The following is a 25,200-nucleotide window of genomic DNA, read 5'->3' as shown; positions in this document are numbered from 1 at the left end:
CATTGACTGCAATTTCCCCTCCAAGCTACGTACAAACTTGACATGGAACTGTAGAATCACTGTTTCTTCACTGTCATTTGAACTCTCTCCCTGTCAGCCCTACGCATGTACCACCCACACTACCCCATGGACAGTAGTGTTCTATAGAAGCCCATCACTATTTTAAGAAGTGAAATTAGGGAGGTGGCTAAGTGCTTAACACTGTTGCCTCACAGCACCAGGGACCTGGCTTCGATTCCAGCCCCAGGCGACTGTCTGTGTGGAGTTTGCACATTTTCCCTGTGTCTGTATTGGTTTTCTCCGGGTGTTCCGGTTTCCTCCCACAATCTGAAGATGTGCAGTTTAGGTGAATTGACCATACTAAATTGCCCTTAGTGTTCAGGGATGTCTAGGTTATGTGCATTAGTCAGGAGCAAATGTAAAGTAATAGGGTAGGAGAATGGGTCTGGGTGGGTTACTCTTTGGAGGGTCAGAGTGGACTTGTTAGGCTGAAGAGCCTGTTTCTACACTGTAGGGATTCTATGATTCGATGATGGACCTCGCCAACAACACCCACAAACCATAAACAAATTAAAAATATCAAAAAAAATCAGTGTACACCTTCTTCCAGTCCAAAGTAATGATGGTCCACCATTGCTCTGTTTCCTGCAAATTATTCAACTTCTTATCCATGCTGTCTCTGTCCCTTGATTCCATAACCTTTAAAGTAGCAACCTGAGCAGGGAGACAAAGGAGGGAGAAACAAGGATGGAATTAAAAAACAGAACGATAAGAACTAAAAGTGGAAGCCAGAAAAAATCAGGGTGAGAAACAAATGGTGCCAAAGTGCAAAATAAATATTAAATAACTAATACCATTAAAAATACAAGTCTAAAGGCATCGTGTCTGAATGCATTGAGCATTCGTAATAGGGTAGATGAATTAGCAGTGCAAATAGATTTAAACGGTTATGATATTGTTGCAATTACAGAGACATGGCTGAAATGTTATCAAGGCTGAGAACTGAACACCCAGTAATTATTTAAAAGGCATAGACAATAAGGGAAAGGAAATGGAGTAGCAATGTTAGTAAATGAGCAAATCAATCCAATGTTGAGAAGGGATATTGACTCAGACTGTCATGATGTGGAATCTGCATGTATGAAGATAAGGAAGACCAGGAGCAGAAAACATGATTGGGGGCCATCTAAGGTCCCCAAACAGTGGTGGACAATTAAGAAAAGGAATTAAACAAGAAAACAAGGATGCACATAATAAGGGTACATAATGGGTGACTTTAATTTAGATATAGATCGGACACACCAAACTAGCAATGGTGCAGCAGAGGAGGGCTTCCTGGAGTGTGTACATGATGATTTTTTCAGATTAATACATTGAGGAACGAACAAGAGAACTGGTTATTCTAGACTGGGGGGTACTGTGTAACAAAGAAAGATTAATTAACAATCTTGTTGTGTGGATCCCTTGGAATAGTAGTTGTAGAATGATAGAATTCTTCATTTACATAGAGAATGAATTACTAGAATCAGAAACTATGATCCTGATTCTAAATAAAGAGAACTATCAGGTGGGATGTGAACTGGCAAGGGTGATTTGGGGACATTTCTAAAGGAGTTGATGATGAGGAGCGAGTGGTTCATATTTAGAGAACATATGCATAGAATTACAGCAATTATTCACTCCTGAGTTCTGGAATTATTCACTCGACCCAAAACGTTAACTCTGACGTCTCTCCACAGATGCTGCCAGATCTGCTGAGTTTTTCCTGTAATTTCTGTATTTGTTTCTGATTTACAGCATCTGCAGTTTTTTGGTTTTTAATTACTCATTCCTGTCTGGCACAAAAGAAAGGTGGGTCAACCATGGCTTACAAAAGTAATTAGGGATATTGTTACATAAAAGAGGAGCCATATAAAATTGCCAGAAAAATCAGTAAGCATGATGTTTGGGAGATTTTAAAATTCAGCAAAAGAAGACAAAGAGGTTGATTAAGAGGGTAAAAATAGAGTATAAGAGTAAAATTACAAAGAACATAGGAACTGATTGTAAAAGCTTTAAAAATTATGTGAAGAGAAAAAGCTTAGTAATGATGAATGTAGATCACTCAGGGTCAGAGGCCTGAAAATTAAAATAGGAACAAAGAAATTGCAGGAGAACAAATATTTTGGTTCTAGCTTCACAAAAGAGAGCACACGTAATCTCCAAGAAATCTTAGGGAACCAATTGTCTAGTGAGAGGGTGGAACTGAAGGAAATGATGAACAAGAAAATGGTTCTGGGGAAATTAATGAAGTTAAAGGCTGAAAAATACCAGGGACTGAGAGTCTACATCCCAGAGGACTAAAGGAAGTGGCTCTGGAAATATTATAGGCATTGGCAGTCATCTTCCAAAATTCTGGAGGAGTTCCCACACAGATTGGAGGGAGGCAATTGTAACCCCATTATTGAAGGGGAGGGAGAGAAGAAGCAGAGAATTAAAGACCAGTTAGTCCAACATCAGAAGTGGGGAAATGCTGGATTCTAATATAGAAGATGTGATAATAGAACATTTGGAAAGCATTAATGGGATTGGACAAAGTGAGCGTGAGTTTTTGAAATGCAAAAAATGCTTAACAAATCTACTCAAGTGTTTTGAGGATGTGACTATAAGGAAAACAAAATTAGTGGATGTGGTGATTTGAATTTACAAATGTATGTTAATAAAGTCCCTCATATGAAGTTAGTAGGAAAATTTAAAGCACGTGGGGATGGCATTAATACATTGGCATGGATCGAGAACTGGTTGACAGACAGGAAACGGAGAATGGGAATAATTGGGTCTTTTTCCTCAGTGACCAGCGAGATATCACAAGGATCAGTGCTTTCATGATATAAGTAAATGACCTGGATGAGGGTAGCAAATGCAAATGATGCAAAACTGGGCAGAGTTGTGATTTGCGAGGAGGCTTCAAGGTGATTTAGACAAATTGACTAAATGAACAAAAACATAACAAATGCAGGTTGTGGCAAAATGTGAAGTTATACACTTAGATGTGAAAAACAGAAGGGCAGAGTATTATTTACATGGTGATACAATGGGAAGTGTACAAAGGCCTCTGGGTCTCCTTGTGTACTAGTCAATGAAAATACTCAGGCGGGTTCTGCAAACAACTAGCAAGGCAAATAGTTGATTGGTCTTCATGGTAAGAGAATTTGAATTAAGAAATAGAGTTTCTTTTTGCAGTTATACAGGGCTTTAGTGAGATCATATTTGGAGTATCGCATGCAGCTTTGATCTTCCTACTTAAGAAAGGATATATTTACCAAAGAGAGAGAGCAGCAGAGGTTCACTTGGCTGATACATGGGATGGTAGGACTATCCTATGAGGAGAGATTAGTTTGGTTGGGCCTGTATTCACTAGAGTTTGGAAGAATGAGAGAGGACCTGATTAGAATGTATACAATTCTAATGGGCCTTGACAAGCTAGATGCAGAGAGGAGATTTTTCCTGAGGGGCACAGTCTCAGGATACACAGTAGACCATTTAGGATTGAGATGAGGAAAGGTTTCTTCACTTAAAGCACAGTGAACCTGTTCTTGATTAATAAAGGGATCAAAGGTTACGGGGAGAAGACAGGCTAATGAGGTTAAGAAGCATATCAGCCGTGATCGAATGGTAGAGCAGACTCGATGGGCTGAACAGCCTAATTCTGTTTCTACATCTTATTCTCAAATGGAATTCTCTACCACAGAAAGTTGGCAAAGTGACTGAATATATTCAAGAAAAAGATAGATAAATGTTTAGATTTTAAAGTCATCAAGGAGTATGGGGCAAAAGCAGGAATGTGACTTTGAGATAGATCATACTGAATTGCACAACAAGCTCAAAGGGCTAAATGACCCACTCCTGTTCCTAGTTTTTCTGTTTCTATGTTATGTAGTAATTTATCAAATAGTATCAGAGTTGAACTGCAAATGTAACTCCCCAATCACAACTTCAAAAGCCAAAGTTTAAAGGTTAGTAAATCTTTCAAATATGAATAAGTGGTTAAAAGATTGCTAATTTCAGCAAGGCACTAATTTGCAGACCTTTGACTAAAATGAAGAAACCCAATGAGGCTGAGGCATAAATTGGACAGAATTTAATCTTTGCAACAAGAGCGTAGTGAAATGTAAAGAGTGCAAGGGAGAAGAAAACAGTTGCGACTATCCTCGACGTGGGCAGGCTAAGCGACTTGACCTGTTAGGAAGAGAGCTGGAGTAACCACCAATGTTAAGCTTTTAAAAGGAAAGATATTGCACACAGACCCATGTATAGTACAGAACAGAAACCTGTGAGATCCCTATTCCTTGAACTTCTGAAAGCATTGTCCTACTTTGTGCATTGCACCTTCCTACCACAGATGCTGATGGACTACTCATTGACAGCTACATTTTTGGACAAGGAGACCGCAAAATAATAGGGATGTTGTCTAAGGATGATTAAAGATGTCAGCATGACCTAATACCATGTATACATTTAGTGTCCCCTGCTCCCACAATAGACTCTCAGCAAAGATCATCCATGGAATCTTGTCTGTGGCTGTGAATTGACAATGGTGTAACAGCAGCCCTACACAAAGACTCTAACAACAAGATGTCTGGGTAAAGTGCATAAACGTATACAAAGGATGTAAATCGTTTAGTAGACATTGTCATCAATGCCACCAAAATTCTTTCAATAGGTGCTCTTCCTTCTCTCCATCCCATTGCATCTTAGTCTAATCTCTGGTTGTTCAGCTGTCTGAAAGGAACTGATCAGAAGTGGAGTCCCTTAACCCTGGACATTTGTTTGGGCAACCCTTGGGGTACTTGTAGCTAGATGGTCTTCCCAGAGGCAAGTTGCCCCACCTCGGTTTGAACTTCCAAGACACAAAGCAGGGCAGGCAGGGTAGCGGTGGAGACCTCTACCTGGAGGGACTGTGGAATGTCCTCAGTGGAGAGTGGTCAGTCCTCTGGGTACCTCCTGATACAGACCTGATTTCTTGCAAAGATGGGACATCTGCATTGCATGCCTGCTGCACTGGGTTGAAGAATGGTACTTACTCAGTTGGTGGGACATTGACGTCTCTGCATCCTCACAAAAGCAATCCTGGCCTTTTTGTGCAAGGGCCAGGATCCACTCCTCAGTGAGGTACAGGATGGTGGGAACCTTTCCACCCCTATGGCCTCACTCTGCTCTGCTATGGGCTGTGTTTTCCTGTAATGAGAGAATTGAGAGATTAAGTGAAGTGAAAATGGATTGCATGATTACAATTGTTGGTTATAGTGGAAGATAAGGTGATGAGGTGTTCTGAGGGAGTAAGGAAGCAGCATAGTGGTGGGGAGTTTTGGGTGGAGGGATGACAGGGAGTGAGACCGAATGATGGAAAATATTCCACTCAATAGTGACAGTGGTTGAGTATGTGCATTAGTGGGATGTGGGTGCAGTTGCACAGATAGAATGACTACCAGATTGCAGGCAGAAGTATGATGTTTATCCTGGGAACAGCAGAGAGGAGTTTTGTGATAAGTCTGGCCTGTTCCTGACAGGATACGGCACTGACCTGCTTGAAGGCTTCATACAAGGAAGCTGGGGCTTGGTGTCCCAGTTTTCTCTGTTGCTCCTCCAGAAACAGGACTGTACTCCTTTGCACTATCCCATCTATCGGGTTTTCTGGATTTCTGTTGGGGAATCATGGTGCCAGCATCCCCTTTTATAACATGTTCTGATTCTGTCTCTCAATGGGTGGAGCAGCTTTCATCTGAGTCAGTGCTCATATGAGTCAGAGAAGGCTTTAAAGATGGTGCAGATGCAAGGCATGCTGGTCCTTTGACAGATATCTGGTGAGTGGCAGGTTGTTCTGGGAATAGACTCGCAGCAATAATCCCTCCAACTGTTTCAACATAACTCAGACCTTAGCCAAAAAAAAATTCCGCCCTTGGTATATAAGTCAGGTGCGTTTTTTAACATAAAACAATGGATATTGGCAATTGGTTGTTGAACATTATTGATAGCTTATTTATTTTTAATCAGGTCACAGCTTTGTATTAAAAAGACTTTCTTGTTACATCTGAAAATGTATAATGAGACCTTTTATTAAAAGTTCTAGCAAATTTCCCCATGTGTTTTAAAGAAGGACATTCTTTCTACCAGTTATATTTGGCTGAAAAGACACACTTTCATAGAATGAAACTTAAGACATGAATCACATCTTAATTCATTAAGACCTCAAAATATTCTTTACAGCAGAGTCATAAATATAACCTCCAAATCTGAGTTATTCAATGTATTACATTCAAACATAATACTATTGACAGGTAAAGAACATCTGGCCTAAGCAACCTGTAATTATGATACTTTTTATGTATCTCCGAATATACCATCTCAATCAGAAATTTAAAGATCTCTATCAACAGTTTCAATGATTAGTTTAAATCAATACCTTGAAATTATTTAACAAATAAGTGAATATGGCCATGTAGAATAATGAACAATATAGTTGTGCCTTTTCTTTATTGACCATTTGATAATATCCTGCAATTCAACAGAATATCCTGTGCAGGATGCACCTTAAAGTGCTTTATATTGAGGTGTACAAAGTGCTTCCCTCTCCTCTCAGCCTTTCTTCTCCAATTGTTCCATTTCACTATTCATTTCCTTCCCCTTTCATCACCTACAGTCTCTCTCTTCTGCTTCACCCTCCAAATTTCCTGGATCCCCTTCCTTTGTTTGCCTATTTTACTGTCCTCCTTCCATCTTTCCCTTTAAGCTCTTATCTCCCACATTCTTCCCATTACCTCCATACTTCTCATTTCTCTACTCCCCTTCTTTTTCCTTTCTGTGCTGTTACTTCCTCCCTCTCTATTACTCCATTGCATAACTATTCTCCTTCTGGTACAATATCTTGCCCACAAATTTTGAATATTATTCATGTCTATATAAAACACTGTACAGTGATTCAGAAAATTGAATAACAGTGTCAAAATCAGCCATTCACTGATTTCTTTCATGATCCCATGTTAGAAATGAAAAGAATGTCTACATGTTTTGGATCATTAAAATGCATGAATTATTCCACTAGTTCCAGCTGACCAATTTAAGGTTTTGCCCCTTTCACTTAAAAGCATGTGTTTCATAAATCATGTCACTTTTTCATAGTGTCTTTGTTTAATTATGGCTAAACTTTCAATTAAATAATCCTTCAAATTCTACTCTCGGAATGATCTTTCTTCCCCCGGGGCTTACATGCTGCGATAGCATCGTTGTATTTCACTTTATTTTGAGGAGTCATAAAACAGCATTGACAGCATCCAGGAAGAGATATATGCACCGGCTGAACTGTACTGACATCTCAATTGAGTAGCATTCATCAGGCAAATGTGGCAGGAAAATAAAAAAATATAGGGGAGAAACTTCTTTTAGCTGATATGAAAGTATTTTCCTCTGTTGATGTTTAAGTCTACTACTGTGCTTCCTGCCTTGATGATTGCATTCTTCATTGCTTCTAAGTCTTGTCCTGACCTTTGACATTTTGATTGATAGGATCAAGACCTCTAGTACCATTTGTCAACGCAATGACTTAAACATTTAAAACCATAATCAATTATTGCTGACACATTTTTGATGGAACAGGTAGCATTGAGTAGTATCTTGAATCTGGCACATTTCTGGTTGTTGCTATTCATGTGGATTCCTCAATTATTCCCTTGTTTTCACAACATAATAAAAATACCCTATATATGATCTTCTGTGCACATGACAAGAAAATATTTTCTTGGTCAGGTAAATCTTGCACTATTATTAATATATATTTGTCTTGATACTTCATGCTGGAAAATATCTGTCTGTGCATTGCAAACAAAAGGATGTCCCAAAACAGATGAAACAGTAACAATTTAATATTTCATCTTAAAGTCAGTGGTGAGGCCTCACTAGAGAAGCACACAAGAAATTAAACCTGACTAATCTTGGAGTTGTCACAAAAGGTAACGATTTTAAAAAGTATGAAGAATTCCCAAGGTCTTTTAGACCCAGATTAACTGAAATCACAGGCCAAGTTTCTGTATTTAACAAGAACTGCTATTTATTATAATACGTAGATTCTTGGTACAGGTAGATACCATCGGCATGCAAGTCTACTAGTTAAAAGTCTAACCCCCTTGTAAACTCCCTCTCCCTTGTAAACGCACTGACAGACAAAGACAATAAAAAAGCCTTGCTGTGATGGACAGAGAGAAAGACTTGAAAGACAGTTTGGTGGTCATTGCAGCTTTAAAATTAATTAAAGTTAAAATAAAATTGTCAGGATGTGCTGCTTCTTGATTTTCCTCCAGATACTTTTAGTTGTTTGCAAAAGGCAAAGATGGCTCATTCAGACTTGTAAGGTCTTTAACTCAAAACAAAGAACGGTGGATGCTGGAAATCTGAGACCAGAACAGATATTGTTGGAGAAACTGAGCAGGTCTGGCAGCATCTATGGAGAAGAAAACAGAGTCGATATTTTGAAACCCATGACCCTTCAATAAATCCATTGACTCCAGTGGACTCAAAGGCTTAACTCTGTTTTCCCTCTGCAGATGTTGCCAGGCCTGCTGGGTTTCTCCAGCACTTTCTGTTTTTGTTAAAGTCTCTGACTTACTGGGTAAGTTTCACAACTTACAGCAAGTGCTGAGAGAAAAATAAACTGACTATCTACAGGCTTGAGCTACTTTTAATGCAGAGCAGGTCCTTCTCTTCCAGGGGTCTGAAGATCTTTCCCAAACGTTCTCACCCCCAAGCTGTTCAGCTACCTGTAAACCCATCACTTAATTGTTGGCAGGCAGGAGGCCTTTGTCATAGAAAACTAATCAGACTTTGTGCTGAAAATATTTATAGCCATGCTGTATTGGTCTCCCGTGGACAGGAATTTGCCATACAATACCCCAAGAGAAATGGTATTGCTTGTTCACGACCTAAGGTAGTTATCAAACAAAGGTATCCATGAAATTGAATCTCAAGGAAGGAAAGAACCAAAAACACGGTTGTTGATTGTACCAAGACTTGTCGGTGGAATTGTTTAGTGAGAAGAGTAAATGGAAAGTTAAGAGTTTGTTGTAATGGAAGTAGAAAGTAATATTGCGGGGCCTAAAGCTGATTGATGAAGATACTGATGAAAGGATGTAAATTGGCAAGAAAACTGGCAGATGAGGGTGAATGACTGCCGCCAGGAGCTGTCAGGAGGAAGGAATAAATGAATAGCTGTATTTTCGATTGCTATACGATTCAAGTAATTGAATTGTGCAAATGTTCACTTCTCTGTGTACCCACATAAACTACTGCCCTGCCTCCATCAGCACGAAAATGTCCCTCTGAGCTAGTGACAAATCTGAAATATAACAACAGTATAATGAAATCACAGGACCTTGTTGAGCTGAGTTATAACATTGGCACATCAGCCACTACAGTTCCCTGGCATCGCGGCTTCTGCAGAGTTTGTCAACATGTTGTAGATTAGATGATGCATTATAATGCTGCAGACAATACTTAAAATGAAAACTTCCCAAAATCTCTATTTTATATCTTGCTTTTTAAAAGTCAATCAATTAAGTCAAAAGCAAGTTCAATTCTGCTGTAATCATAGATTGTTTCGGTGTTTCCTTTAATCTAAACAACCAGATTGTGACTGATAGTTTCTTCCTTACAACCAGCAGGGAAATTTAGTTTAATATATGTCCATGCTCCACAGCAAACAAGGGGGAATGTCCTCAGCATTAACTAACATGATGTAAATATAATCTATTTTACAATTGAAGGCAAGAAGTAACTGCTGTAGCAATGAATTACTAACCTTAGGGAAATAGAAATGACAGTGTTGTCTCTAACACTCAGCTCCTTGGGTATACAGGACATTAACTGGAAATCTGAAATCAGCATTTGTTCAATGGGTTTAAGCTTATTTTAAAAACAAGAATCCATATTTCTGTAAAATATATTTTGGGCTGTGCAGGCTGTTTTATTGACTAGATCGGAAAGTTATGCCCCTTTGGCAAATTAGGGAAACCTGCAATGATTTCTCATAATTGGATTTGGCTACAGCAACGCCACATTGTCACTCTGCCAGTTACATTCTAACATATAGCCCATGAATAGTATTAGCCAGTAAAGGCAATGTCTTGAATTTCAGGATTACAAATCTGAAAACAACGTAAACCATGAACAATCGTTTAACATGATTTATTGTTGTTTTATTTCTTTTCAAATGTGGGGTAGGATCTTATCAGGGTCCAAGGGACATGGGCTGGCCTGAGATTTGTGGCAGAATTAAACAAGCAATCCAGTGAGGCCCATTTCTATGTTAGGAGTATCTTACTCCATCTTTTATGCTTTCCATAAAAAGCTGCCAAGATTTTCACTAAGCAGGTGGCATGCTGCCAATTGACTGTGATTGTGCCTTGTTTAACCTTCTCTGATGGCCCAGCTTGCCTCATTAGTATACAGCTTTCTATCTCACCAAACCTACCAAAAAAGCTAGATATCAAGAAATCTTGACATGATACCTAGTGAATTCAATTCGCCGCTTGCTCTGACTGACATCCATGTTGGACACTTAGCACCAGCAAATCAGAGCATGGGCACTGGTCACATAAGCTCCACATCGACAAATGTTGGCACTTGACATACGTTACCTTCCAAGAACGCTCACGGCACATCTCCAACCTACTTACAAGACACTTCTGAACATCAATACTGCATGCCATGCTGCACTGGCAATTATCATTGAGGTGTTGCAGCAGGAAACTGTGCACTCAGGGGCATGCACCAGGCTCATAAACTGGACCAGGCTGTACCTCCAGGCTTATCACTTGCTACCATAGCATGCATGCACTCTGAGCCTAACTGGATGGTCACAACATCCCTTTCATGCATTGTCTCACCTCATCCTTTGCTCTTCACCTCTCAGCTAGAGATTCCAAACTTATATAACTTTTTCTCATGTTGCCAGTTAGCACTGACACAAATTAAGAAATCTTCTCATGATTGTCAATAGTCTTCAGTCAAGTCTACGGTCGGGGGGGGTCCCTAAGCAATAAGTTAAGGACAGCTTCTGATACCAGTCCAGGGGTTTGGATGGGGCAGGTAGTTGATGAGGTGAGTTTAGTTAGTTCTTAGCAAAAATCTCATGGGGAAAATTCCTCCATAATCTTCAATGCAATTTGAACTTAGCCAAAAAAACATAAGATTCAACATACGGACACTGTGTGAATTATGAAGTTTTGCTCCGGATATCTAAAAAAGCAGTTTATATACAAGATCAGGTAGCTTATTTCTAAAATAAATTCTGGAAAGAAGACAAACAACATCAGTGGAGACAGAATCAGAGTCAACCTCTGGGTTTGTTACCTTTCATCAGAACTGGGAAAGTTAAAGATTACCAGCATGGATGGGTAGGTCAAGGACAAAAAGAAGGACAGTGATAGGGTGGAAGAACAGAAAGGTTGAATGTCAGAAACATTTTTGCTCAAAGTTCTTGCTACAAGCATCCACATGACTCTAAGCTATGCCTGGCTTTCAATTCCATCTCAAACATCAAAAACTGTAAGTACAACAAACTTTTATTTACCCACCTCCATAACCAGCGCTCCTCGAACATTCCAGAAGATTCCCCTGGCCTCGGAAACGCCATTAGCCATGCGGCTGATGCAGCTACCACCCCCACGCTGATTGATGATGTCACTTCTGCCCCCATCATGGCCACTCCCACAGCCACTTCCGGCCCTCACATCATCGCCGATGCCACACGCTCAGTGACTTCCGCCACCCCTACTGCCGTGTCTGCCACCACTTCCGACCCCACCAGCGCCACTCACCTGCATTCTGCTGACACGCCCCCCACAGACCCCACTGTCACTATCCCCACCCCCCAGAACCCTGAGGGGAACACTACCCCTGCTCATGACTCTACCCCCATTCCCCCCACCATCACACCCACTCCAGGTACTGGCTCCGACCCCACTCCCAGCTCTACACCCACACCAGCTCCCAGCTCCCAGCCCTGCCGAGTTTTCACCATCCCCCCAGACCTCCCCCTCACTGAGGACGAACGATCAGTCCTCAGCAAAGGACTCACCTTTGTCCCCCTCCGTCCACGCATCAATGAATTTAATACACGCCGTGACATCGAACAATTCTTCCGTCGCCTCAGCCTCCAAGCTTACTTTCACAATCAGGACTCCCGCCCACCTTCCGAGGACCCCTTCGCCCACCTCCAACACACTACATCCACCTGGACACCCCGCGCTGGCCTATTACCTGCCCTCGACCTCTTCATTTCCAACTGCCGCCGGGACATTAACCGCCTCAACCTGTCGACCCCCCTCCCCCACTCCAACCTCTCATCCTCACAATGCGCAGCCCTCCAATCCCTCTGCTCCAATCCTGACCTCACCATCAAGCCAGCGGACAAAGGGGGCGCAGTGGTAGTCTGGCGCACTGACCTCTACATTGCTGAAGCCAAACGCCAACTCGAGGACACCTCTTCCTACCGCCCCCTTGACCATGACCCCACCCCCCATCAACAAACCATCATCTCCCAGACCATACAGAACCTCATCACCTCAGGAGATCTCCCACCCACAGCTTCCAACCTCATAGTCCGGGAACCCCGCACTGCCCGGTTCTACCTCCTTCCCAAGATCCACAAGCCTGACCACCCTGGCCGACCCATTGTCTCAGCATGCTCCTGCCCCACTGAACTCATCTCTACCTACCTCAACACTGTCCTATCCCCTCTAGTCCAGGAACTCCCCACATACGTTCGAGACACCACCCACGCCCTCCACCTCCTCCAAGACTTCCGTTTCCCTGGCCCCCAACGCCTCATCTTCACCATGGATATCCAATCCCTCTACACCTCCATCCGCCATGACCAGGGCCTCCAAGCCCTCCGTTTTTTCCTCTCCAGACGTTCCCAACAGTACCCCTCCACCGACACTCTCATTCATTTGGCCGAACTGGTCCTCACCCTTAACAATTTCTCCTTTGAATCCTCCCACTTCCTCAAGACCAAAGGGGTAGCCATGGGCACACGTATGGGCCCCAGCTATGCCTGTCGCTTTGTCGGCTACGTAGAGCAGTTGATCTTCCGTAATTACACCGGCACCACTCCCCACCTCTTCCTCCGCTACATTGATGACTGCATTGGTGCCACCTCATGCTCCCACGAGGAGGTTGAGCAATTCATCAACTTCACCAACACATTCCACCCTGACCTTAAATTTACCTGGACCATCTCTGACACCTCCCTCCCCTTCCTGGACCTCTCCATCTCCATCAGTGACGACCGACTTGACACTGACATTTTCTACAAACCCACCGACTCCCACAGCTACCTGGATTACACCTCTTCCCACCCTACCTCTTGCAAAAATGCCATCCCGTAGTCCCAATTCCTCCGCCTCCGCCGTATCTGCTCCCAGGAGGAGCGGTTCCACCACAGAACACACCACATGGCCTCCTTCTTTAGAGACCGCAATTTCCCTTCCCACATGGTTAAAGATGCCCTCCAACGCATCTCATCCACATCCCGCACCTCCGCCCTCAGACCCAACCCTTCCAACCGCAACAAGGACAGAACGCCCCTGGTGCTCACCTTCCACCCTACCAACCTTCGCATAAACCAAATCATCCGCCGACATTTCCGCCACCTCCAAACAAAACCCACCACCAGGGGGGATATATTTCCCTCCCCACCCCTCTCCGCCTTCCGCAAAGACCGTTCCCTCCGTGACTACCTGGTCAGGTCCACGCCCCCCTACGACCCACCCTCCCATCCTGGCACTTTCCCCTGCCACCGCAGGAACTGTAAAACCTGTGCCCACACCTCCTCCCTCACCTCTATCCAAGGCCCTAAAGGAGCCTTCCACATCCATCAAAGTTTTACCTGCACATCCACTAATATCATCTATTTATCCGTTGCTCCCGATGCGGTCTCCTCTACATTGGGGAGACTGGGCGCCTCCTAGCAGAGCGCTTTAGGGAACATCTCCGAGACACCCGCACCAATCAACCAAATCGCCCCGTGGCTCAACATTTCAACTCCCCCTCCCACTCTGCCGAAGATATGGAGGTGCTGGGCCTCCTCCACCGCCGCTCCCTCACCACCAGACGCCTGGAGGAAGAACGCCTCATCTTCCGCCTCGGAACACTTCAACCCCAGGGCATCAATGTGGATTTCAACAGTTTCCTCATTTCCCCTTCCCCCACCTCATCCTAGCTTCTAACCTCCAGCAACTCGATCCCCTGACTTGTCCGGACTTGTCCGACCTGCCCAGCTCCTTTTCCACCTATCCACTCCACCCTCTCCTCCCTGACCTATCACCTTCATCTCCTTCCCCACTGACCTATTGTACTCTATGCTACTCTCTCCCCACCCCCACCCTCCTCTAGCTTATCTCTCCACGCTTCAGGCTCTCTGCCTTTATTCCTGATGAAGGGCTTTTGCCCGAAACGTCGATTTTGCCTGTCCTCGGATGCTGCCTGAATTGCTGTGCTCTTCCAGCACCACTGATCCAGAATCTGGTTTCCAGCATCTGCAGTCATTGTTTTTACCTTTTTGCAAGATATGTCAAATATTTATTAGTTTAGTCCTATTCAACACCCCCCCCCCCCACCCCACCCCACCCCACAATGTTTTCCAAACATATTGTCGACTTTATCAGTGTCATGTCATGCCATGACCTTGAATTAGAAATCTTTATCAACTTTGCTTTCAAGCGTTACCCATGTCTCAGTTTCATACTGTCTATCTCTAACTTATTCCTTCCTTTCTTCAACTTCTTTATCTCTATTTCTGGAGATAAGATACCAGCTAATGTTCATTGTAAGCCCATTTATCCCCAAAGTTGCCTCAATTAAACATTCTTTCTCAGAAGGACTCCAATCCACTCTCTCAGTTCCTCCATCTCCAACTCATCTGTTCTGATGATGCAACCTCCCAGCACATTTCTTCCAAGATGTCTTCTCGTTACTTCAAGCAGGAAGATCACTCTTACCCTACAGATGTTGGCAGGGTCTTCAATTATATTTCCTGCATTTCTGTTCTCACCTTTTCCATTCCCTGCTCGAAATATGATAGGATTCACTTTGTGCTCACCTTTCACCTCACCAACATTTGTTTTTGATGGATCATTTTCCACACTTCTGCCATCTTCAGCAGGATATCATCAACAAATATGTCTTCTCCACTCCAACTGCTTCAACATTCCTAAGTGACAATTCCCTCTGCAATCTTATGGTCCACTCTTCAGTTACCCCAAGCATTCCATCCTTTTCTTACAGCACCTTTTCACACAAAGTGCAGGAGATGTACAAATGCATGGCATGGTGGACCAGTGGTTAGTACTGCTGCCTCACTGCAATAGGGACCTGGGTTCGATTCCAGCCTTGGGTGACTGTCTGTGTGGAGTTTGCTCACTCTCCACGTGACTATGTGGGTTTCCTCATACAGCCCTGAGATGTGCAGGTTAAATGTATTGGCCATGCTAAATTGCCCATTGTGTCCAAGGATGTGCAGGCTAGATGGATTAGCCATGGGAAATGCAGCATTACAGGGATGGATCAGAGGGGGTGATTCTGGGTGGGATGCTCTTTGGAGGGTCAGTGTGACTTGATGGGCTAAATGGTGTGCTTCCACACTGTAGAGATTTGATGAATGTGCCCTTCACTGCCTTAATACCTTTTATCTTCCTACATCCAAGGCCCCAAATATACCTCACACATAAACCAGAAATTCAATTAAATTCAATTCAATCTACTGTATATTCACTATTCATTCTTATCTTCTCTTCACTGAGGAAAGCACAGTAGGTGACCATTTTGCAAAAAACTTCATTCCATCTGTATGATGATCCTGAACTGGTTTGGCCTGACATTTTAATTCTTTCCCTTATGCTCACACTATTCCAGTGAGGTTCACACAAGCTTCAGGAGCAGCACCTCATCTTTCAAGGTGGCGCTTTACAGATTCCTATATTCAACACAGTGTTCAACAATTTCAGACCATAAATCCTGTCCAGAGTTTTATTTTTTTCCTTTGATTCTATTCTTTTTGAATTAACAGCACAACTGTCCTAGGGTCACCTTTTGTTTCTTTTCTTATGCTGTCTCCATTCTCTTTGGCCCTCAAGGAATTAATTTTCTCTCATTCCCTTTCTCCTGTCTTCCACCCAATCAAAGATTTTTCTTTTGCTCTTGCTTAAAACCTAAGATATTTCTAACTTTTCTCAGTCCTGATAAAAGAAATCTGACACATTAGCTGGACTCACTCTCAATAAAAGTGTTGCATGACCTGTTGAGTTCCTGCCAACATTTTCTGTTTTTATACCCAGGTTTTCAGCATCTGCAGTATTTTTTTCTTTTCAAACTTAATTATTAAAAATAGCCAAGTATTTTCTGCTGGTCCTGACATGGAAACAATGTAGAATTTCCTGGTTTGTGCTCCCAGAGTTTGCATTTTCAAAGATTTGGCAATCAGTGCCCACAAAAGGGTTATCATTTCTTTAGGCCTGTTTTGGATGAGCAGTGAAGTAGTTTTTTTTGTAAGCGAAGCCAGGAAGAGAATATAGAAGCAGGAGTGGGCCGTTCAGCTCTTTGAAGTCGTTCCACCTTTCTACCTCATGGTTGATCCATGTGGCTCAGTGGTTAGCACTGCTGCCTCACAGCGCCAGAGACCCGCGTTCGATTCCAGCCTTGGGCGACTGTGAGGAGTTTGTACATTCTCCCCATGACTGCGTGGATTTCTGTCAGGTGCTCCAATTTTCTCCCACAGTTCAAAGATGTACATGTACAAAGATGAATTGCTCATGTGAAATTGCCCATAGTGTTCAGGGATGTGTAGACTAGGTGCATTAGTTAGGGGAAATGTAAAGTAATAGTGTTGGGGAATGGGTCTGGGTGGGATACTCATCGGAGCGTCGGAGTGGACTTGTTGGGTCTAATGGCCTGTTTCCACACCGTAGAGATTCTATGATCAACCACAATGTCTTATTCCCACACTATTCCCATATCCCTTCATGTCATCAGTAACTATAAAACTATCAATCTCTGTCTTGAACTTAGTGAATGACAGAGCTTCTCGAAGAGAATGCCTGCTCTTCCTGGTCCCAGTGAAAATAAAATAAATGAAAAGCTTACTCATCCTTCTTACAGCTGTTACTGGTTAGGATGCTCACCACCCAGTCAGAATGAATGAAGACTACATAGTACAGAATCCTCTCAATTGGATTTCAAATAAATAAGAAGCTAGCAGACTGGTAGAAACAAATGGGTGTGCTGTTCTCCACACTGCACATAACATTAAAGAACTAGTCAACTTTGACCCCATTTCCTTTTTGTTCACCTCAAAGACACTACTTACCAATACTCAACATATCTGCTGGTGAAACACGTTGCCTTTATCAATAGTAAAACAAACCTTTTTGGGTGACTATTGGTAATATTTCATTATTTCAGTGTGTGTTTATCAAGAGATCTTGGGGTGCAGATTCATAGTTCCTTGAAGGTGGAGTTGCTTGCTTTTATTGGTCAGTGCATTGACCATATGATTTGGGAGGTCATGTTGTGGCTGTATAGGACCTTGGTTAGGCCACTTCTGAAATATTGCATTCAATTCTGCTCTCCCTACTATAGGAAAGATGTTACGAAACTTGAAAGGGTTCAGAAAAGATTTACACAGATGTTGCCAGGGTCAGAGGGCTTGAGCTGTAGAGAGAGACTGAATAGGCTGAATATAAATTGTTCTACCAATTATGTTATTCTATCAATTCAGTGGAAATATTTTTAGGCATAAAATCATACAATACTTAACAGGTACCATCAGTCCATTCTTCCCCACAACCTATGTAAGATAAGTAATGACCTCTTCATATATGGGCACATTGTTTCATTCATCAGCACCAAATAATATCTTCTTCTAACTGGTAACTGACCCAAACCTTTTTGCATGGCATGTGCTAATACTTCTTAAAGGCCTGAGGAGCCAGAAACACAACAAAGATATGGGAAAATCTCCAAGAGTAGATAGAAATTCCTCACAATCTCAATATCTACTGCTTTTGATACCTAGGTCCAAATTTGATGGTGAATAATTGTTCAGTCTTGGTAAGTTAAGGAATTAAGAAATAGTTGTGATCAAATTCTGATAGCAATTCCAAATGATTCACAGTAATTTCAAAGTGGACAAAGCAGGTAACTCAGAGAGTGATGCTGTATCTTTACAAATAGCCACCACAAGTTGCAAATGCTGATCAGGAGCCATCACAGTGACCCAATGTGTTAGCAATAATTGCAGGAATTAATTTGCAACCCAGCACAAAGTAGTAAAACACCGTAATCATATCAGGACAACTCTGTTGAGGACAACCAGACTGCTGGAAAACTTAATCCAACAATAATGTGTGCACTTTCTGTTCCAGGGGGTGGCATGGTGGCTCAGTGGTTAGCGCTGCTGCCTCACAGCACCAGGGACCCAGATACGATTCCCACCTCAGGTGACTGTCTGTGTGGAGTTTGCACATTCTCCCCTTATCTGCGTGGGTTTCTTCCAGGTGCTCCAGCTTCCTCCGACAATCCAAAGATGTGCAGGCTCAGTGAATCGGCTATGCTAGATTTCCTATAGTGTTCAGGGATGTGAAGGTTAGGTGCATTAGGCAGAGGTATATGTAGAGTATAAGGGTAGGGGAATGGGTTCAGGTGGGTTACTTTTCTGATGGTTGGTTGGGCCTAATGGTCTGTTTCCACACTGTAGGGATTCTATGAAATAAACTAATGTTTATAAGGGACACAAGATTAAACAGGCGATGAGGTGCACAAAATTTCAAGCACCGAGAACCAAAGAGATCGGATACTAAGCAGAACATGAATTTTGAGACACATTTTCTGTAAAAATGGATTTGAAATTACTTGGAACCATTCCCCTAAATCTTTTCTGTGCCCTTTCCAAAGACTTCACATCTGAAATTGTGATGCCCAGAATTGAACAAGTAATCCAGTGGAGGCTGACAAATATTTCATAGATATTCATTGATATTTCCTTGTTTTTAAACTCAATGCCTCAATATATGAATCTCAATGTCCCATATATTTTACTAACCAATTTCTCAATCTGCTTTACCACCTTCAATAATTTGTACTCAGATATTCCCAGGTCTCTCTGCTCCTTCATCTTCTTTAGAATGACTACTTTTTTTTATTTTGTATTGTCTAGCCTCATTTTTTCCAATTGAGATTGATCATTTCATACATCATAGTATTAACTTTCATCAACAATGTATTTGTCTAATCCATTGGCCTGTTTTAATGTCCTTTTGAACTCTTGCGTCACAACTCTTTCAAGATGCATATCTTTTCACAAGTTTTGAGATTTTGCTGCACCCAATCTTGGTCATTATAATAGAGAGGAGAAAGTGAGGACTGCAGATGCTAGAGATCAGAGCTGAAAATGTGTTGCTGGAAAAGCGCAGCAGGTCAGGCAGCATCCAAAGAGCAGGAGAATCGACATTTCGGGCATGAGCCCTTCTTCAGGAATCCATTCCTGAAGAAGGGCTCATGCCCGAAATGTTGATTCTCCTGCTCCTTGGATGCTGCCTGACCTGCTGAGCTTTTCCAGCAACACATTTTCAGCTCATTATAATGGAGATCACAAAAAACTGATCGGAATACACGTCCTGGGCAATTTCACTGTATATCGTCTTCCATTCTAATAATAAATCAATCACCACTACTATCTGTTTCCTGTCACTCATCAAACCGCTCATTCATGCTGCCATTGTCCTAAAGATAATGCATGAGCAGCTATGTGAATAGCCAAAAATTAACTTTGCATTTTCTTACAGAGGCTAAACCACAAAAAAGAAGCCAATGGATTCGTCAACTCTATGCCAGCATGTTGGAAAAGGAAATTGCCCAGTCCTTTCTCTGAAGAACTGTACTTTGTTTTCTCTTTAAATGCATATTTAATTTCCCTTTGAAAGTCATCTTCACATCTACATCCACCACATTCTCAGCTCGTGCTTTCTAGATCCCAACCATTCACTGCCCAAAAAAGATTTTTCCATGATTTATTATTCTTTAAATTACCTTAAGCTTGTGCCCTTTGGTTCTCAACCTTTCCATCAGTAAGGACAAGTTTTCTTTATCTACTTTGCTGAGACCACTTGTGACATTGATTTTCTTTAAAGAGAACAGCTGCAGATCCTCCGATCTATTGAAGTACCTTAAATTCCTCATCTTCAAGAACATGCTTTTAAATTTTTTCTGCATCATCTTTTTCATATCTTTCCTAAGCTGTGATATCAAAAATTGAACACAATAATTCAGTTGAAGCCAAATGGTATGTGTAAAACTTCCTTGGTTTTGTAACCTATGCCTGCATTTGTAAAGCCGAGGATTCTGTATAGCTAAAGGCATTCATAAGAACATAAGACTGGATGATGTATGAACAGAACTAGGCCATTCAGTCCATCAAGTCTGTTTTGCCATTCAATCATGGATGATCTGTTTCTCAACCCCCATTCTCCTACCTTCTCCCCCAACCCTTGATCCCCTTACTAATCAAGAAACTATCTATTTCTGTATTAAATACACTCAATGAGGGCCTCCATAGACATCTGCAGCAATGGGTTCCACAGATTCATCAACATCTGGTTGAAGAAATTCCTCCTCATCTCAGTTCTAAAGGGTCTAAAGGCTGTGATCTCAGATCCTTGTCTCTCTTACTAGTGAAAACATCTTCTCCACATCCACTCTATTCAGTATTCTGTAACTTTCAATGAGATTCTCCTTCATCCTTCTGAACTTCGAGTACAGATCCAGAATCCTTAACCACTCCTCATATGACAGCATCTTCGTTCGTGGGATCATTCTTGTGAACCTCCTATGGATCCTTCCAAGGCCAGCATATCATTACTTAGATTCGGGATCCAAAACTGCTCAAAATATTCCAAATATGGTCAGACCAGCCTTATACACCCACAGCAGTACATCTCTGCTCTTGTATTATAGGCCTTTCGACATGAATTCTCAGACTGCATATACCTTCTTAACTGACAAGTGAATCTGTGTGCTAACTTTAAGAGAATCCTGACTAGGACCCCTAAGACCGTTTGTTTAGATTTCCAAAGCCTTTCCCCAGTGCGAAAATAGTTTACACCATTATTATTCCTACCAAAGTGCATAACCTTATGCTTTTCCATGTGATATTCCAACTGCCACTTCTTTGCCCATTCTCCTAGCCTGTCCACATCCTTCTGCAGCCTCCCTGCCTCCTCAAAAGGATCTTTCTCTACATCTATCTTTGAGTCTTCTGCAAACTTTGTTCCTCCATCCAAATCATTAATGAAAATGTGAATAAATGTGGCCCCAACACTGACCCTTGCGGAACTCCACTAGTCACTGGCTGCCATTCTGAAACAGACTCCTTATCCTCAATCGCTGTCTTCTGCCACTCAACCAATCTTTTAACTGTACCAATGCCTTGCCCCCAACACCACAGGCTCTTACCTTATTGAGCAGCCTCCTGTGCAGCACCTTGTCGAAGGCCTTCTAATTCCAATAGATCGTGTCCACTGGTTCTCCTTTGTCTAACTTGCTTGTTGACTCCTCAAAACATTCTAACAGTTTTGTCAGGCATGTCGAGGGATGAGTCTTTGTTGAAGAATCATCAACTCAAGGCCTTATTGTGATGTCACAGAATGACTTTATTTTTGTCTCTCTCCCACTAGTGATCCCAGTTTGTTTCACAGACATCCTGACTGCCTGCACGTACCTCTCTGTTTCTTCATAATAATGTTTTATACACTCCCCTACTCTGCTTCATGGTAGCCCTGATTGCTGTGCAGCCAGGAATGGAAAAGCACAGCCGGTCAGGCAGCATCCGAGGAGCAGGAAAATCGATGTTTTGGGCAAAAGCCCTTCCCCCTTCCAAAATGTTTTACAGTGATTGTGACACAAGCACTAACTTGCACCCAACCACGTCTGTTTTACAGTGACCTTGTCCCTACCATGCACTACACCCAGTTTGTTTCACAGTAATCCTGATATGGTTTATATTTCATTGCATTCCCAGTGTTGAGACTCTATCTTCAGTGTCTGTTAGCCAGTTGGAAGACTGGCAGCTTCTCTGTTACTGTTATGTCATCTGAAACAGTGGTTATTGTTGGGACTGCCCTGAGAGTGGAGCTGCATTATGAATACTGGAGTAGGACTGAGATAAGTGGTGTTTGGTTTACCAAAACAAGCCCAACAGGCAGAAGCATTGAAAAGCAAGTATGATGCAGGGGTATTCATTTCTGCAGAAGTGGCCTTATCACTGGGGGTGGTCAAACTGCTCATCAAGAGGGTCCCCTCCTTTGTCAAGAACCCACAGGCTAGCTATTAAGTTCTTTTGTTATCTTCCCATTTGGCGGAAGGCCTCCTTATCACTGGCAGAATACCAATAACGGCAGGAAGAGACTGTCATAAGTGTTCATGAATTAGCCACATACAGGCCTCAATTGTCCTCTGGGAGGAAAATCCATCCTTGACCTTCTGCATGACCATTTTGTCTCTTGATTCTACACCCCCAGCCTTTCTGTTAATTAATTATGTCATTAATTCAGTAGTTGGAAATTATCTTATCTCAAAAGATCACAGATGCAGAATCAGTTTGGATGAAGATTAAAAAATACGATAGATAAGCTATCCCTTGCAGGAGTATTTGACAGGTTCCTTAACAATAGTTAGGATACTGGAAGGATAATCATGTAGTTTTAATCTGTATGTTGACTGGGTGAGTCAAATTGACGGTGATAACCTGAAAATTGAATTAATTGAGTGCTTTGCTGATAATTCTTTAGAGCCATAGATTCCAGCATCAGCCAGTGAACAAGCTATTCTAGACCTGGGAGTATGCAATAAGACAGGATGAACAATTATCATCACAGTAAGGGAACTGCTGGGTGACAGTGATCATAAAATGACAAAATTTCACATTCAGTTTGAATCTGAGACTATTTCAAAAACAATGTGATTACTTGTCTTTAGGCCACTTTAATTTAAAAAACCTAAGTCAATTTCGAGCATCTTGAAACCTAAAGTGGTTTAATATCACACAATTCATGTTTGAAAAAAACATAAGTATTAATCATCTCTCAAAATGTAAACATGTTTTCACAGAATTTCCTTTAACAGACATGTCCTCACACTTCTCCTGTTGTGAAGGAATAAAATATAACAGTGGGACTGGTCCTCCAGCACTGTAAAAACGTAAACCTATAGTCTTACTTTTGATCTGAGGCCATATGGGAAAACTCACTTGCAAACAAAAAAACGCAACAACAAAAAAGCATCACATGGTGTGATGCCAGGGTCTTACTAACAACAGTTAAACAGCATAAAGCACCAATACCTTATTTGCTTGATCATTCCACATAACCAAACTATAATTTAATTGTTGAAACATAAACATAATCAAATAACAACTCCTCCAGCCTGTGGATTATCATTTGCCACTATCGGTAAAGGCCAGGCAGACCTGCTGTCTGTAACCAAGTTCATTGACCGATAGAGAAAGCAATATGGTTCCAAATAAATGTTCACAGCAGAAAAATTGTAGCCTTCTTGTAAGATTGCAAATGAGACTGTTCTTGACTGAAAAACCTCATCATTGTTGATGAATTGACAAATGTCAGCAAGTCTCAATGGAAAACATTGCACCCTGCTGAGTTTGGCATTGAGACCTTTTCAATCTATTCAGCAAATATGTCAGAAACAGACAATACATTCTGAGTAGAACAGTGCTGAATCGGTTTCATTATAAGAAGCTGCTAAAATAGATATGGAATACGCAAACTGTTCAAAGGCATGATGGTTCTTTGTCTCCTATTACACTTCACAAATAAATATTGAGAAAGTATGTGAAGAAAATGGTAATAGATTTCATGTACACATGAGGAAAGGAACAATCAATGATGAAAAGAGAAATCTAATGGAAGGTGCAAGTTAGATGGATTAGGTATGGGAAGTGCAGGTTATAGGGAGGGGGTTGGGTTTATGTGGGATGTTCTTTGGAGGGTTAACCCTTAAGAAACAACTTTAGAATTTTGTTCCTTTTACTTAAAAGCATGTGTTTCAGAAACCATGGCTTTTTGTTTTGCTGTATCTTAGCTTTATTATGGCCAAACTTTCAATTAAATGATCATTTGAATTCCACTCTAGCAATGATTTTTCTTCCCCTGGAGCTTATATGCTGTGATATCATGGTTGTATTTCACTTTATTTTGAACAGTCATAAAACAACATTGACAGCATCCAAGAAGAGATAGATGCAGAAGCTAAACTATACTGACCAATCAACTTAGAAGTATTCATCAGGCAAATGTGGTAGGAAAAAAACAAAAAGGAAGGGGGAAGGGCAGCGAGTTTTGCCAGCTAATGTGAAACCACCTTCCCCTGTTCACTTCCACATATACTGCTGTGCTTGTTGCTTTGACAGGGTTCTTTCCAGTCTGTAAGTCTGTCTTGACCTTTGTTATAACTTTTTGATTGATGAGATTAGGCGTCTAATATTATGTGTCAACACGACTTATATTTTTAAAACTATCATCAATTACTGCTCATGATTCTGAATGTAATAGTTAGTATTCAGCTGTCTCTGAATCAGCTGCTAGTTTTCTTATAGCTCCTTCAACTGTTCATAGGTTTTTGCAATGTAATAAAACAGTAGCTATATCTAATATTCTATCCTCAAGACACCAATGTATTGTGGTAGTTCCTTTGCCTGACCTAATGTTCAAGTCATCACTTATTTCCTCCCACATAACACTGACAAACTTCACACGCTGTCACAGCTTGTCTGCTACTGAAACACTCATTCACACCCTCATAGCATCTACATCACTGCAGGAGGGTTTAGCACTCCAATTGTCCGTGTATTCTTGCCTGTTCTTAGAGAGAAAGCATGTTTCTACAATCCCCACAAAAGCACATCAAAATGTTCTCATGCAATTTCAGTTGTGACCACCGCCAAGGCTACAGAGTTGAAGCCTCTGGTTGGCTAGCAGTGTGGGCACAACCAAATCACTGTCTTTAATTGGATGTTAGATCATGCAGGAGGAGCACAATTAAGAGGCTACCACCAGAAAGATTATGAATGTCATCCCATTGTCTGCCTAAGGGGCTTGGGACCCT

The 25,200-nt window shown here is 41.8% G+C and overlaps 1 long non-coding RNA gene across 1 annotated transcript in view; it reads right to left on the bottom strand.

The window, feature by feature from the left end:
* Positions 1-398: 398 nt before the first annotated feature.
* The window catches only part of LOC148151931 (uncharacterized), a 61,042-nt gene continuing 36,240 nt past the window's right edge, over positions 399-25,200 (bottom strand). Inside the window, exons 2-3 of the long non-coding RNA XR_015760693.1 lie at positions 5,064-5,217; positions 399-714 (exon numbers count right to left, since the gene is read on the bottom strand). This is a non-coding gene — a long non-coding RNA (uncharacterized LOC148151931). The remainder of the gene's footprint in view (positions 715-5,063; positions 5,218-25,200) is intronic.

The sequence above is a fragment of the Chiloscyllium plagiosum genome, unplaced genomic scaffold (genome assembly GCF_037043375.1).
Source record: "Chiloscyllium plagiosum isolate Xiang-an unplaced genomic scaffold, Cpla_swu_hap1 HiC_scaffold_2, whole genome shotgun sequence".
Lineage (NCBI taxonomy): Eukaryota > Metazoa > Chordata > Chondrichthyes > Orectolobiformes > Hemiscylliidae > Chiloscyllium > Chiloscyllium plagiosum.
Note: the sequence above shows the minus strand (reverse complement) of the source record. Positions and strands in the feature narration are given on the sequence as shown.